General features: G+C 33.4%; 1 pseudogene; it reads right to left on the bottom strand.

Moving 5' to 3' along the window:
* Positions 1 to 13,671: 13,671 nt before the first annotated feature.
* On the bottom strand, positions 13,672 to 14,480 carry LOC102878319 (annotated as a pseudogene).
* Between the last annotated feature and the right edge of the window lie 1,215 nt (positions 14,481 to 15,695).

Below are 15,695 nucleotides of genomic sequence, written 5' to 3'. Positions count from 1 at the left end.
CCTGAGAAAATGACAGGAGTTGAGACCTGATGGACAGCAAGCAGTTAACTAAGAAAAAAATGGAATGAGATGGGAGGAATTTAAGTGCCCTAGACATCCTTCCAGAAGTACAATTGCCACTACCATATGGAAACCCTCCCTTTTACACCTGATAAAATAAATCATTCCCTTTAGCTGTATGGCAGCTGATCTATTTCTACAGGTCCACTTGTCACACTATATCATAATGATGTTTGGCATGCTTTTTTACTTCACTAAACTATGAGCTCTTCACAGGGAGAGTCCATATGAAGGAACTTTATTTGCGAATTAACAGAAACAAGTCACTGCATTTTTAAACTTTATAAGAGGATCACTTTGTAATGTATATAAATGTCTAATCACTATTCTGTACATTGAAACTAATATAATATTGTATTTCAACTGTAATTGAAAAAACTTTAAAAATAAATAATGTCTCTCATAACTCTCGAAATAAGAAAAGAGGTAAACTAGCAGTTCGAGATATGGTATTGCCCTTTTTACCTTCCTTGCTACTTAGCTTATAACAGGTGATCAATATATATTAATTTTGCATGATTTTTTGCATAGGTATTTATGTCTAACTTATGAAGACTGATATGAAAAGCAATGAACACTAAAAATGTACTCTTGGACAAACACGTATCTTTCTCTCTCTCACACACACACACACACACACACACACACACATATCTGGATCCCCTAATTCCCATGATAATTCTTGACTAAGGTATAATTTTGATTTGCAAATGCATACTTGTATTAAGTTTGAGTAAATGCTAAATATTATCTAAGTCAACTACATCCAAACACATTATTTCATGACATAATTAACATTTTGGCAATATAACAGAATTGCAAAATATAAGAAATCTTAGAGTGTATTTCCTAGCATGAACCCTGTGTTACTTTTCTGCAACTTCAATTAAATAACTGAAGAAAATGCTCAAAGTGTTCAAAAAAAAATTGAACATCTAAAGAACACCTGAAAAGAGTTGATAATAATAAAGTTAAAAAAATACAAAGCAAATATCCAACTTTAAATACCATTTTAAGGTTTTATTAATTAAAATGGGAGTTTGAGAAATTAAATAATTTTTCTATCTCCAGATATTCTCTTGATAATATAAAAATTATTTTCTAAAAATATAAAGTTTCTACTTCTTTACTGTAAATTAAAGTCAATAAAATACTTGAAAAACATTATAAATCATTAAAATAATTTCAGAACTTCCTAGTTCTTGCTTTCTAGAAATTCATCTTCTACCTAACTGCAAAATGTTATGTAAAAAACAAAACAAAACAAAACATGCATCCATTTAGAATCCCACTGGTTATGCACCAAAAATCTTGTCTCTTTTTTAATTAATTGTAGAGAAAATGATTGCTGTAACCTAGTTCAAGTTTATCTCATTTGAATCTAATGGACCTCTTAACATTGTAGTATCCTAGAACTCATTTCTTACTCCTCTACTTTAAACTTATCCCCTTAATTTTATCATCTAGTTTTTAATATCATCTGTACAATGACTACTAAAAAATGTATAGCTAGTACAGATATTTCTGACAGCTCTGGATGCAAATACATAACTGCCCGTTTAACATCTCTGCTTGAATGTTGACTAGATCCCTCAAGTTTAACCTTTCCAGAACCTTCCCACTCTCCATTGATGTGGCTCCATCCTCCTGTTCCAAATAACAAAATCCTTGGATTTAAACTGCATCTTTTCTTTTTCTCACCTCATGTTTAATGAGGGAGGAAATCCTGTGGGCTCTGGTTTCAAAATACACCCAGATTCTGGCCATCTCTCTGACACATTCACTATTACTATCTGGATGTGAGAGACCTTCATTTCCCTTCCTGCAATTGTTTTCTTACTGTTCTTCCTATTTCTCCCCATTTCCCTCCTACAGATTATTCTCAAGATCAACTGTGTAGACACTGTTACTTGCTAACAGTGTTTCTGTTCTCAGTATCTCTGGCCTCACTCATAGCACCATCGTACACGCTAAGAGTTACATAAAAAGAAAAGAAGCCCAGTTACATAAAAAGAAAAGAATGCCTAGGACATTTTTTAAAAGCAGTATATTTGTACATTCATGCTGTAATAAAAGTAACAATAACTCTGACTTATCCAGTGAGCCTCACTGACCCCACCTATACTTGTTGAATTCATAGAGAAATTAAAGTGCATTTTAAATGGAGAGATAGTCAACATAGAGGGAGTGCTGACTTTTCTGGTCTGTTCAGAGAACAATGTCCTGAGGAACTGGGCATAGAATTTGTGATTTTTCATGGGTGTGGTTTTATCTAAAGAATGAAGTATTCACTGCTCTAATCGTGGACTTAGGAATGTTGGTAATAAGGACCAGTCCTAGCAACAGAGTCTGGATCTGCCTGTGTTTTAACATGGAACAACTATGATGGCAGATTTTTAAAACACTGAGTGAATCCAAATACATAAGATCATTTGATACAATATTTATTCTTTCTATTTCAGCACTGTTAGTCCTCTGGGTCATAAAAATATCCCTAAAATAAGGCCCCACCTTTCAGTATCCTAAACTATTTGGCTCTCCATAATCACTTTAGTAACATCATTTCATTATAGTCATAAAACACATCATTCAAAGTCAGGTTATAACAGAAAGCAGGGTATCCCATCTTACTTAACTGCACACACAATGAACCTTGTCAGGAAAAAAGAGATGATATATTAAAGTCCATCTAAGATGGACATCTAAGGTGGCTGTTAATTAAGCAATATACAATAGAAATATTAGACTCCATTAAAAAATATGTTTACCTTACATAGCATATAATAATTAACTAGATATTGAAAACTGGATAGTTTTCTATCAAGTGGGTCCATGGAAGAGAGATATTACCAGGGCCCTGGGGCCTTCATATATCTTCAATTAGCCCACATGGGTCCCATCCTTTCCAGCAGGGGTCCCCAACCCCCGGGTTGTGGACTGGTATCGGTCTGTGGCCTGTTAGGAACTGGGCTGCACAGCAGGAGGTGAGTGGCAGGCAAGCGAGCAAAGCTTCCTCTGTATTTTCACCTGCTCCCCAGCGCTAGCATCACCACCTCAGCTCCACCTTAGATCATCAGGCATTAGATTCTCATAGGAGTACTGGTCCCTGGTGCCAAAAAGGTTGGAGGCTGCTGCATTAGAGGAGAGGAAAAGATACTTCTGCCTGTTCTATTAACTTTGTCTCCTGTCATTACAGGCATTTGCCCAAATGTTTAGGGAGCTTTAAAAACCAGAACTCGTAACTATCTCACTCCTCTTTTAAACAAAGGGACTGCTACTCATTTTCCCAACATCTCAATTTAAGTTATTCTTTAATTCCAGAGAGATATTAATAAATCAGTTGATATGTTTGAACAAAATGGGAACCACCATAAGTAGTTTTTTGCAAACAGTTATTCACTTAGACTGTTAGACAACATGTATGAATCAACCATGAGCTATGAGCCAAGTGCAGCCTGCTCAAAGCCATCTGACTCTTCCTCTAACTATTCCTGGGCTGAGGAAAAAAGTAGAGACTCCCCAGCTAAGAAGAGAGCAAGAACAAAGAGGTCTCAAAACCAGGTATTCGCCATTTCCCAGTTCAAAACTACCCATTGGCTTCCTATTCCATTTAGGAAATAATCCTTACTCCTTTCTAAGTTAGAAGGCCTTCAAGATATCAACTCTAGGCATAACTGCCTTCTTGGCTTTCTTCACACAGGAAATCTCCTAGCTTAGTCTCTTTCATGGGCACACTCAAATATCGATTTCTCAGAGGAGCCTTCTCTGAGAAAGCACCCTCTCAATCCCCACCACTTTTACTTCCTATTGCTTTACCTACTTTTAACTTTAGTGAAGGCCACTATCACTCCTCACTATTATATTCAACATAAAGTTGTCCGTTGTCTGTCCTTGACCTAGAGCATAAATCCAGGGCAAGGGTTCCTGTTGATGCTATATCCCAGACACTAAGAACAGTGACTGGCACATAGTAGATATTTAATAATCTTTTTGAATTAACTAATAGTTTAAGGATATGGTGAAAGCGTACAAGAGAGCATTCTTTATTTACTTTATCACTCATATTTAGACTAACTTATTTTAAATTTCATATTTAATGAGAAGTGATTCCTTTCTAATTTGTTTACAAAATATTATTCTTTTGGAGAACAGACAAATCTGTCAATTATTAGCCCAGGGCCATTTTGCTTTGGATGTAATTTCCTGTTAAGAAATTGGTTCCAATAAAAGATACTGTAACTTCTCAAATTATTTTTGATAGTTTTTCAAAATTGAAATGTTAAAATGACCGAGAAAAATGCAGATAAAAAAACTAAAGTACAAATGATCTTTGATGAAAATGGTACATCAGTAGACAATAACCTGATATAACAATTATTATCATAGCAGATCTTTAAATTGCTTTTTTAAAGATATTACCTTGTTATCATAACCAACAGAGTTACCTATCGAGTACTCTTAGGCTTAAGATACACTGCTAGGCATTGTGTAAATAACAAATGAGCTTAAAGGCTTGCAATTAAATTGTCACTATAAGACATATATTAAGGTATTAAAAATACAGAAATTTCAGACACTATATAATAATGAAAAATATGCTATCATGGGGTCAGGAGATAGAAATCTCTGGGCTAAGATGCTCAACTGGAAGTGGAATAAGAAACTGAATTGAAGCTATCTGTGATTTAGGAAATAGATGAAAGAAGAATAATTTAACATGAATAAAAAAGGTGGGGAAGATTGTACACAGCAGTTTTGACATCAGCAAGTATGCAGAGTCCAGTAACAAAAGGGAGGGTTTCAGTGACATGAAAGAAAGAGATATATCTTCAAAAGAAAGTTTTGGCTTCATTGCTTACGTGGCCAGTATAAAGTTAGGTGTTACAAAACATTTTTCTAAAATGTCCTAAAACTAAAAATATAAGTCATTGTTATTCTTGCAGAGAGAAAAACAAATTCTTTTATAGATTTTCTTATAAAATTAAGCTTATTTGGATAGTTTTTTTATCATTTGAATATATGTCACCTTTGACAGAATCTTCATTAATAATACCTAACATATTTAAAGAAAATGTTTGTGCTTTCCTTATCATGGACTTTATATATAAATTTTCAGGCAAATTAGCTTAATAAAACATCTAGAAAAGCTTTATGAATTACTTTAACTATTTTCTTATAAAATTAAGCTTATTTGGATAGTTTTTTTATCATTTGAATATATGTCACCTTTGACAGAATCTTCATTAATAATATCTAACATATTTAAAGAAAATGTTTGTGCTTTCCTTATCATGGACTTTATATATATATTTTCAGGCAAATTAGCTTAATAAAACTTCTAGAAAAGCTTTATGAATTACTTTAACCACAAAATTAGAAAAAATTTAAATTTTAATCTGTGTATAACAATATTTTCAATTTTTTCTCCTAAAGCTATTGTGTCTTCAGCAAAGAGAAGAAAAATATTCCTTGAAGTATAAAATATTGACATAAAATATTATTTGCAGGTCTAAGACCTACTATGGTTCTCTGACATCAAATGCAACAGCATTCCAGAGGCAGAATTCTGTAACCCTATTGTCAGTATCAGAAAGACTGAAATCTAATCCCATTACTGAACACAGATCTAAGACATGGCTATCATCCATAAAGCCTTGTGGTTTAAGCATCATACTTTGCTGGATTCATATACCCACATCATGCAGATTGGGGCATAACTAAAATATTGACACAAACCCACCAACTTCATTACACTGAATTTTATGAGAAGTTTATATTTAAATTCATAGTGTTAGTAAACATGCAACTATTGCCTTATGCAAAAAAAAAAAAAATCTGACATTCAGAATATCAATTAGCAGTGCTGAAACTGAGCATCTTGATTAGAACAACAGCTAACCTCACTTGAGATATGCATTCTTCATGAGAATGCTTGCAGTACCTGGATTATAGTTTAAATTGCAAAACACACTCCATATATCACACTGTTTGCTGATACAGTTTAAAATAAATTATAGGTATCAGTATTAAAAAGTTATATATATTTTTTTCTAGATTAAGCACAACTGTGCTCACAACTGCATATGAAATGATAATAATTATTCTTGTGAAACATATTTATCCAGTTCTAGATGTAAACACTAAAGAGACTAGGACAGTCTCATCCTCTCTTTGCAAAGTACTTATAGTTTAATATAAAGACTAAGCAATTTTACAAATGAGTATATTATGAAGTTATATGGAAACAGAGATTTGGAGATTTAGAGGTTGAGATTGTTAATGAGAAAAATTACAGGGCCAAAATGGTGCCACTTGTGTTAAAACCCATGATACCAAACCTAGATTTAACATCTGCCCTAAATGCTGTTTCATCATCTTCTAGAAATATAATCTTAATGAAGCAGTCTGGAATTTTCTGGTCAACACCAATGAGGTAATATGTCACTTGGACCATCTCCAACTCTCATAAAAAAGAAGACACAAACTGCAAGATAAAAACCCATGCCCTTCCCTTCTCTCCCAAACACTCTCTTTTCTTTTGCTAATAACTCCATTGTCTGACCCTTCTTCCTATAAAGAACCTTCCATTTTGTACAAACCCTGGGAGTGCCCTTCTAGTTGCTAGATGAGATACTGCCTAATTCATGAATTGCTTAATAAGTATATCAGATCTTCAAATTTACTTGATTGAATTTTCTTCTTTAATGAGAGGATGATTCTACACGGAATTAATGTAGAGACAGCTTCAGGAACAGTAGAGTTTAGGGACACTTAGAACAAAGAACAGGCAGAGATGGAAAGTGAAAAAGATTTTTTTTCCTTTTTACACAGAGAAAATGGAAGCAAACTATTGAGTCACAGAGAACAGTTGTTTCATTCACTCCCTCATACAAATATTCCTGAGTATTCATGGGCTATATGCCAGCCATATTGATATGATAAGAGCAATTCCTACTCATGGTGGGGAAAATAGTTAAAAGACAGCCACAAATATCATTTTTAAATATATATTTTTAAAAATGTTGACATTAGAAACATTAAAACCAATAGAGAATTTTTATACGAGTTTATTTGAGCCAAACTGACAGCTTATTTTATGCATTTGAAATTAAGGAGAGAAAATAAGAAAGATTATATGGAGGTGGGAGAAAGCAAGGTGGAGAATGGATTACAGGATAATTATCAAATTTACCTGCTCTTTTGAGGGTGGTTGCAGCTTATTTCAAAGGTGTTAACCTAGATAAACAGAAACAATGGACAGGACTTGCTTAAGGCAAGGAAAAAACTTTTACTAAAAAAGTTCTATGCCCAGACCTGACTACTAGCATGATCTGCCCAGTTATGAATTTACTTTCCTACGAAGTTACTTTCCATAGGACCCCACCCCTTTTTTCATCCAAAATAGTTATAGTTATTACTAAAACTTAAAAATTTAAGAAGAATAATCATCTAGAATAGAGACTAGTTTTGAGTTGAGTGGTAATTTAAGGTCTCTTTCAGAAAGTGGCATACAAGCTAAGACCTGAAGGAGACAAAGGAGCCATCCTGTAAAAAGGTAAGAAAAGAGCTTTCAAACAGAGCAGGTAATTTCAGAAAGGGGTCAATTCCTAAAGAAGATAAAATTCCTGAATGATAATATATCTAATAAAAGAACTTCAAGATACATAATATATTCCAAAAGATAAACTAAAAGAACTAAAAGGAGAATTAAACAAACTCACAATTATAAGATCTCAACACCTATCTCTAAAAAATGGCTTGAATAAAAAGAAAGAAAATACAAAGAACATAAAATCTTGAGTGACATTATCAAACAACTTAGTTTAATTGATGATTCCAGAACACCCCACTCAATAACAGCAGCGTATGTTACTTTTATGTGGCATGGGCCATTTACCAAGACAGATCATATTCTAGTTCATAAGAAAGTCTCACTAAATATAAATATAAAAAGATACAAGTATACATAGAATGTTCATTGTACACAATGAAATTAGAAATAATAGAAAATAAAAAAATGAAAAGAAAGAAAGAAAAGAAATAATAGAAAGACAAACTAAAAAGTCCGCAAACTTAGGAGAGTAAATCATAAACTTCTAAATAACCAGTGGGTCAAAAAACAATAAATAAAAATTATGAACTATTTTAAACTAAATGAAAAAGAAAACAAAGCACATAAAAATTTGTGAATATGGTAAGCAGTACCAATAGAGAAATTGATAGCACTGTATTATAAAACAAGGTCTAAAATTGATGATCTCATGTTCCACCTTAAAAAACTGAATGAGACTAAAAAGTTATAAATAAAGCAATTAAAATAATTATCTGAGTATAAGTCAGTGAAATACAAAAAGAAAAATAATTGAGAATAATCAATGAGACCAAAACATGGATAATAAATTGATGACTCTCTAACCAGACTTATTGGAAGTAAAAACAGAGAAAACAAATTACTATTAACAGGAACAAGAGTGATGACATCAGTACAGACTACAGATATTATAGAATAACAAAGAAATATAAAACAAATTTAAGCAACAAATTTGATTACTTAACTATATAAATAATATAGGTAAGTAGGAAGATTCCTTGAAATTCTCAAATTACCAAAGCTCACTCAAGAATAAATAATTTGATAGACTTATATTTATTAAAGAAATTGAATTTATAGTTTAACAACTTCCCCAAAACACCAGAATAATCATTTTATTAATGAATTCTTCCAAACATTTAAGATAAAATTCTACAGTGTAATGAATTATGAAATCAAAATGAATGTCGTGAAAGTCCTAAATTTTTCTGCTTTATCATACATACTTTATCATACATGTTAAAATTAGTATTTCTAAAGTGATATCATCTAAAATATGTCTTATACATAACTGTTCAAAATTTATTTTAAAACACTGATTCAGTGGTTTAAGATGCATTCTAAAGCCACATCTGTGTAGGTGAACTTAAAATGCATATTTTTTAAAGAATAGATTATGAAAACATTTTAATAAAATGTGAGTTAAACATAAAATTGTTTTATAAATGTACAAAAATAAGATGTGATCATTGTGATAAAAAATATGCAACTACTGTTTATTAGTTTAGTAATATTTTGCTGTTTAAAATTAAATAATTTGATATATACATTGGGGTTAAAATTTAGTCATAAATAACTACCTGTCATCTCTATCATACTTATAGTTTAAATTAATTTGAAAGAACATTAATTGCTTTAATTTGTATTACAAGAACACATTGAAAGTTCAATTTATTCCATCTATATGATTAATATTGTTTATACTTTCCTGGTTCATAAGCCATAAAGCATTTACACTATTTCTAAATGTGTTTAATGCTGTTCCTTTTCTGAGCTACACTGATTATAATGTAGAGATAAGAGTAGTTATCTCTGAAATGCAGAAGATTCTCATTTGCTTTTTTGGGGGGAGTATAGAAGGAGATAGTTACATGTCACCTTTATGCCTATACTGGCAATAAAATATCTTTTATGTGAATACGATAAAATGTAGGTTTTTAGAATCAGCCTAGCAGGAATTACTCTTTTTACAAAGATACTAGTCTTATTGCAAAAGACAATAACTTCTTGCTTCAGCTGTTTTTAGCAATCTGAATTTGACATCATTCTTTTCTTTTATTTAAATTCTACCATATGTTTTTAAAGGGTAGATTTTATTTTGTACCTACTTCTATAGTGGTAAATAGCATTGGCCCTAGATGACTGAAGTAGACACGGTTTTTGGCTCATCTTCAGATCATTTCCCTCTCTCCCCCTGCCTAAGAGTAAATGATGATGCTTTCTAGAGTAGCACTGTTTGACCAGCACTGTTATTTATTTAGTAAACAACTTGCTCACTTCATCCATGCCTATCCTGGCCACCACTCATCCCTCATCCTGTGAAATTGCACATTATAAACACGGAAAGAAGAGGAGAAACTTGTCAGGGAAATTAATCCAATAGTTTAATTAACTTGCATTTTACAAAATATTATTTTTTACCTGTGCTGAATTTAGAGGTTGCCTTTAAAGGATTCTAGAACTCAGATGGAAAGAGGAGTAGAATGTGACTGAGCAGACACACTGATTTAACACCAGAATAAGTATGCCATGTGCTTTTCTACAATAATAAAGAGATAACATGTAAATATTTTCTAAGCCAAGAAATAATGCCTAAATTTAACATTTATTCATACCAAAATATCTGCATTTTTATAATCACCATGCCACCTAGCTATTCTTAGCACACTTTCCCTTGTTTTGGAATGGATTTCCTTGTATGCTCTCATGGCAAATTCCTACTAATTGCTTAAGACTGAGGACTATTATTATTATTATTATTATTATTATTGGACATTTCCCTTGCTTTTTCCTTCTGAAACAAAGTTGATAAGTTTTCTATTATGTCACCACTGTAGCTCAATTATACTTGCCAAACTCTATTTCATTGATAGTCCAAATATCTGCCCTGCCCTGTAGTCCATAAGCAACTACTGGGCAGGGAATATTTATTATTTATCTTTGCTTCACTAGGACCCAAGAGAAGCCCGTCACATGGTGAATCTCCAACATATGAATGAATTAATTAATAAATGAATGAATTTAGCATCACTAAGATAAAAGGAATGAATATTAAGTCAGAATACCATAAATACCATAAATGCTGATTAAATCATACATTATAAGCTGGTAGAATTTTACTCAATGTATAATCAATAATAATTATTAATAATAAGCTCTATTATGTGCCAGTAAAATGCGCCTAATTAGCAAAGCTTCATAAACTATGCATCAATTTTATTTTCATATTAGATATAAAGATACTGTTATTAAATTCAAGGGGTTTGTTTTGCCTGCTAGTGTCAAAGCCAAAAGATACACGGACAGGATTTTGCTGCAAAGAAAGTAGAGGTTTATTTAAGGAAATGGCGCCAAGCTCAGAGACACAGGTGAGCTACTGCTCAAAGACCTGGCTTCGCAATGGCCTCTAGGCAATAGGCTACATAGGAGAGGACTTATTAGTCATGGTAGCTAAGAGAATTGGGGTTGTGGGCTTTGCTGATTGGTCAAGGCTAGAGTTGGAAACAGTTGATCATTGTATCACGTCCTGATGTCAGTCATGGCTTCCTTTGGCCTGGTTTCAAAGTAGGGTTGTTCTGCCTTCATAGGTGTGGAATTGCAAGATGTTGTGGAATTGCAAGATGTTATCTTTAGTTTGATCAAAACTCTGTTTTGGTAGTCAATAGTCCTGAAGCTTTGTTCCAAAGACTTTTTGATGCTGACAAACGCTTAATGATTAAGGAAGTGGTTATGTAGTATGCAAGGATAAGGGAAGAAAAGAAGCAAGTGAACCCAGTTTCAATCAAGGAGAAAGAAAAGGGAAAAAGTCTTTTTAAGTTGAAGAGTTGCATAGTTACAATACTGAGGCTGAGAGGTTAAACAACTGATCTTAAAACATTTATGCAAATGTAACAAAAAAATAAACAAATGGGACTAAATTAAACTAAAAAGCTTCTGTGCAGCAAAGAAAACCATCAATATAATAAAAAGGTAACCTACCAAATGGGGGGAAATATTTGCAAATCGTATATCTAATAAGGGGTTCTTATCTAAGAAAAACATAAAGACATACAATTCAATAGCAAAACAAAACAAAATAAATAAACCATTCCAAACAATCTTTAAAAAATTGGCAGAAGATCTGAATAGACATTTTTCCAAAGAAGACATAGATGGCCACATGGGTCCATGAAAAAGAGTTTAACATCAGTAATCATCAGGGAAAGGCAAATCAAAACCACGATGTGATACTGTGCTGGCTGGAAAATTACTGCTTGGCTATCGCCCATGGGAACATAACGCTCTAACAATAAGCTTTCTGTACCCCTGCTTGCACAACCAACCTGTAGGTTGACAGTAAAAAGAAGAAAAATAGACTTATGTATTCAAACAGGATGAAGAATAGGGTTTAGGGCTTAAAAACTCTGTACCTCTACATTTTGAGGCTGCTTGATTTGGGGTCTGCGTACCCCTGGCAGACCCAGCTGGCCGAATAAAGAGTGTGTTTCCTATAACTCACTGAGTTCTGGTGGTCTGTGTGTCTATCGGGGGCTGGCGGCTACAACTATACTACCTCATAACTATTAGAATGACTATTATCAAAAAGAAGAAATAACAAGTGTTGGTGAGGGTGTAGAGAAAAGGAATCCTCCTGACCTGTTGGTGGGAATGTAAATTGGTGCATCTACTATGGAAAATAGTATGGATGTTTCTGAAAATTTTTAAATAGCACTACAATAATGTATCCAGCAATTCTTTGGGTATTTATCTGAAGAAAGTGAAAACACAAACTTAAAAAGCTATCTGGACTCCCATATTCATCACAGCATATTTACAATAGCAAGATATGGAAATAAGCTAAATGTCCATTAGTGGACAAATGAATAACAAAAATATGGTGTGTGTGTGTGTATGTGTGTACACATACACACCCGCACAATATATACCCACAAAACAATATTATTCAACCATAATAAAGAAGGAAATCTTGCTATTTGTGACAACATGAATGGACCCTGAGGACATTATGCTAAGTGAAAAAAGTCAGAGAAAGACAAATATCATATGATCTCACTTATATGTGAAACGTAAAACAATACGGGGATGTAATGTATAACATGGAGACTATAGTTAATAATACCGTATTGCATATTTGAAAGTTACTAAAAGAATACGTCTTAAAATTTCTCATCACAAGAATAAAAATTTTGTAACTGTGTGGTGATGGATGTTAACTACACTTTTTGTGGGGAGCATTTTGTACTACATATAAATATCACATCATTAGGTTATACACCTAACACTAATATAATGTCAATTATGTCTCAATAAAAATATTCACGTAATACATATATATGTGTATGTATGTGTGTGTGTGTGTGTGTGTGTGTATATATATCTTTATCTATCTATCTACCTACTTATTTATCTATCTCCCTATAAAGTGAGCCCAGGCAGTTTTTGACTCCAAGCCATTACATAAAAATGGCAAACCAGAGTAAATGGAAAATTCATAAAGCTGCCTTTTAAAAATGGTTTTATACTTGTAACGTGTCTTCCATAGTACAATAATCTAAAATTAACAACTGGTAGTTACGACATTTTCTTAAACTACTACAGATATAGCCATAAAATAGAGATCTTGAAAGCTATAATGTTGCATTTATGTTAAAAAATAAATCATGCTTTCATCACTGATTAAAGTCACTAGATAATATGAAATATGAGCACAGGAAAGATAAGGCTTTAGTATAAATATTTGTGTTATTCTAGTCAGGAGTTGGGATAGAATTGAAGTTTGTTGTTATGGTTACACTCAGTAAACCACAAATATACTTACATTTTTAACTTTCTAAAAGATCGTATGTTGTATTTGTTGGTGTGTGTGTACTCGCATAGGCAGGGAGGGGTAATTTAAAGGCAAGACCTTTGAGATGTCATCATACATTAATTTCTTTTTAGACATGGCTATGATAAATTTAAATCTCATGATATAACTCAATTGGCCATCAGTCTAACTGACGATCCTTCACATGCTGCCTCTACAAGGTGATTTTCTCTCTGATTACATCAGCAATAAAGAATAAATCTACCAGTGTGAATTGCAGGCCGCGGAGGCCCTCTTCCCCAGCCATGACTAATACAGGAACAAGACTATTGCTCTGACTTCTTCATCCAAAGTCCATTTTCTTCCTTGAATTACTTGTTCTCCTCCCCTTGCCTCTTAACTTCATCTTTCAGCCTCTTACATTCCTCCATCATCTTTTTAACTTCAGTGCCATCCAAAGAACTCAGAAATTTAGACAACATTGGAGTTTGTCTTTGATGCAGTTGTGGATATAATTTTATTTTTCTACATAATGTGGTTTTGCATTTTCTGCTGACAATTCAAACACACATCTAAGTTTTGAATCCATAAAATGTTCTTCCAGTTTTGCCTCCTCCATATTGCTCCCATATCAGAAGTGTCAGTTGGAGCAAACGTAGACTGAACCATAAACTTGTGTTAACTTTTCTTATTGGGATCATTGAGACTGTAACATCATATACACATTAGTCACCACTCCTGCATCAATGATCCCTTTGTTTGGCCTCATGCAGTACCTACATAGTACATGGTCTTCACTTTAAAACACACATTTCAGTCTGTTGCGTTGCTAAGCTTTAGGCTTGTGGTGACACTGTCGGTGAGGGGACCCTGGAATTTGAACTTGTGCTGCAGGTTGAAGCTCAGGACCTGCTCCATCTTTGCACTGTTTTTAGCAACAGGGCACCTCTGCTGGAGAGATCCCCTTGAATGTGAAAAAGGGAGGCCAGCCAGGGCATAGGCAGGGTTCACTCCAGGGTACATGGTGAGGACGATAACCTATGTGGTACAGGAGTGGAAGGTGAGCAGTTTCTCTTTTTCATCAGTTTATTTTTTAAATATATGCATTTTTGCTGTTATGTTGCATTTGGATATTATATTGCATTAAGAGAACTATCTCACATTCTTTCACAAAAGCAGCCAGTCGGTACATTTAAAATACATATATAATATTTTCTAAATAATAACTGCTCACTTAGGGCTGTATTTTTATATACTCGATGAAGAAAATGGCAATGCTGTTGTATATAGATAGGTATGACTTGGATTATGCTATTAAGAGAACAGGTTCTAGATATAAAAATAATTGGTATGTAACTATGAAAAATATTTTTAACTTTTCTGAGCCTCCAACTCCTCATCTGCAAAATGAAAGTAATAATGAGACCTACCTCATAGGTAGTCAGAATTAAAAAACACAGTGATATCGATGCATAAATGTTAGTTACTTCTCTTAATTACCAGCCGTGTCTCTGTGGCTTTCCTGAAAGTGCAGCAGCTGCCCAAGCAACAGCACGAGAGCTTCCTTGGAGCTGACGTCACAGCTGTGCACCCCAGTCCCCAGTTTCCGCTAAACTAAAAATATATACTTTCTCTCTTTCTTATACTTGGTATAGCGTTTAATTGTGGTGCAATGTCATGATGAGACCAACAAATTTAATTTTTTAATTATCCTTTTCTTAAAAATAATTTTCCTAATAGCTTTTGTTGTTGGTGCCACTGTTGGAAGATCAGACAGTGATGGTTAATATAGGAAAAGAAATGAAAATGATAGAGCCTTTAAGACAATCAACTATGCCATTTTAGTAGTAATACCTTTCCTAGTGTATTTTCAAACTCTTGTGTCTTGAACTACTGCATTCCTCAACCCTTTAGATGACAGCCCAAGAGGTCTATATTTATATACCATTTCTGTTATTATCAGTTAGTGACTTTATACACAGGAAAGTAAAACCTACTTCCTTCTCCATTGTTTTCCTGTCCACTTAATGGAAGATATCCAATTCTCAATCCTGGCTTTCAGAGAGGGATAAAAAAGGCATAGAATCAATAAAGAACTTGCTGAAATGACCTAAGCCAGGGGGAAGATCAAGAATGGAATCCAAAACTCCCGATACTCACTCATAGCTTTCTAGATCTGACTGCCTGTTTTTCAGAAAAAGGTTTCTGTTTGACTAAATTGAAGTAAAATGAGGCTTA

The sequence above is a fragment of the Pteropus alecto genome, unplaced genomic scaffold (genome assembly GCF_000325575.1).
Source record: "Pteropus alecto unplaced genomic scaffold, ASM32557v1 scaffold20, whole genome shotgun sequence".
Taxonomy (NCBI): Eukaryota; Metazoa; Chordata; class Mammalia; order Chiroptera; family Pteropodidae; genus Pteropus; species Pteropus alecto.
This window is presented reverse-complemented; position numbering and strand designations above follow the sequence as displayed.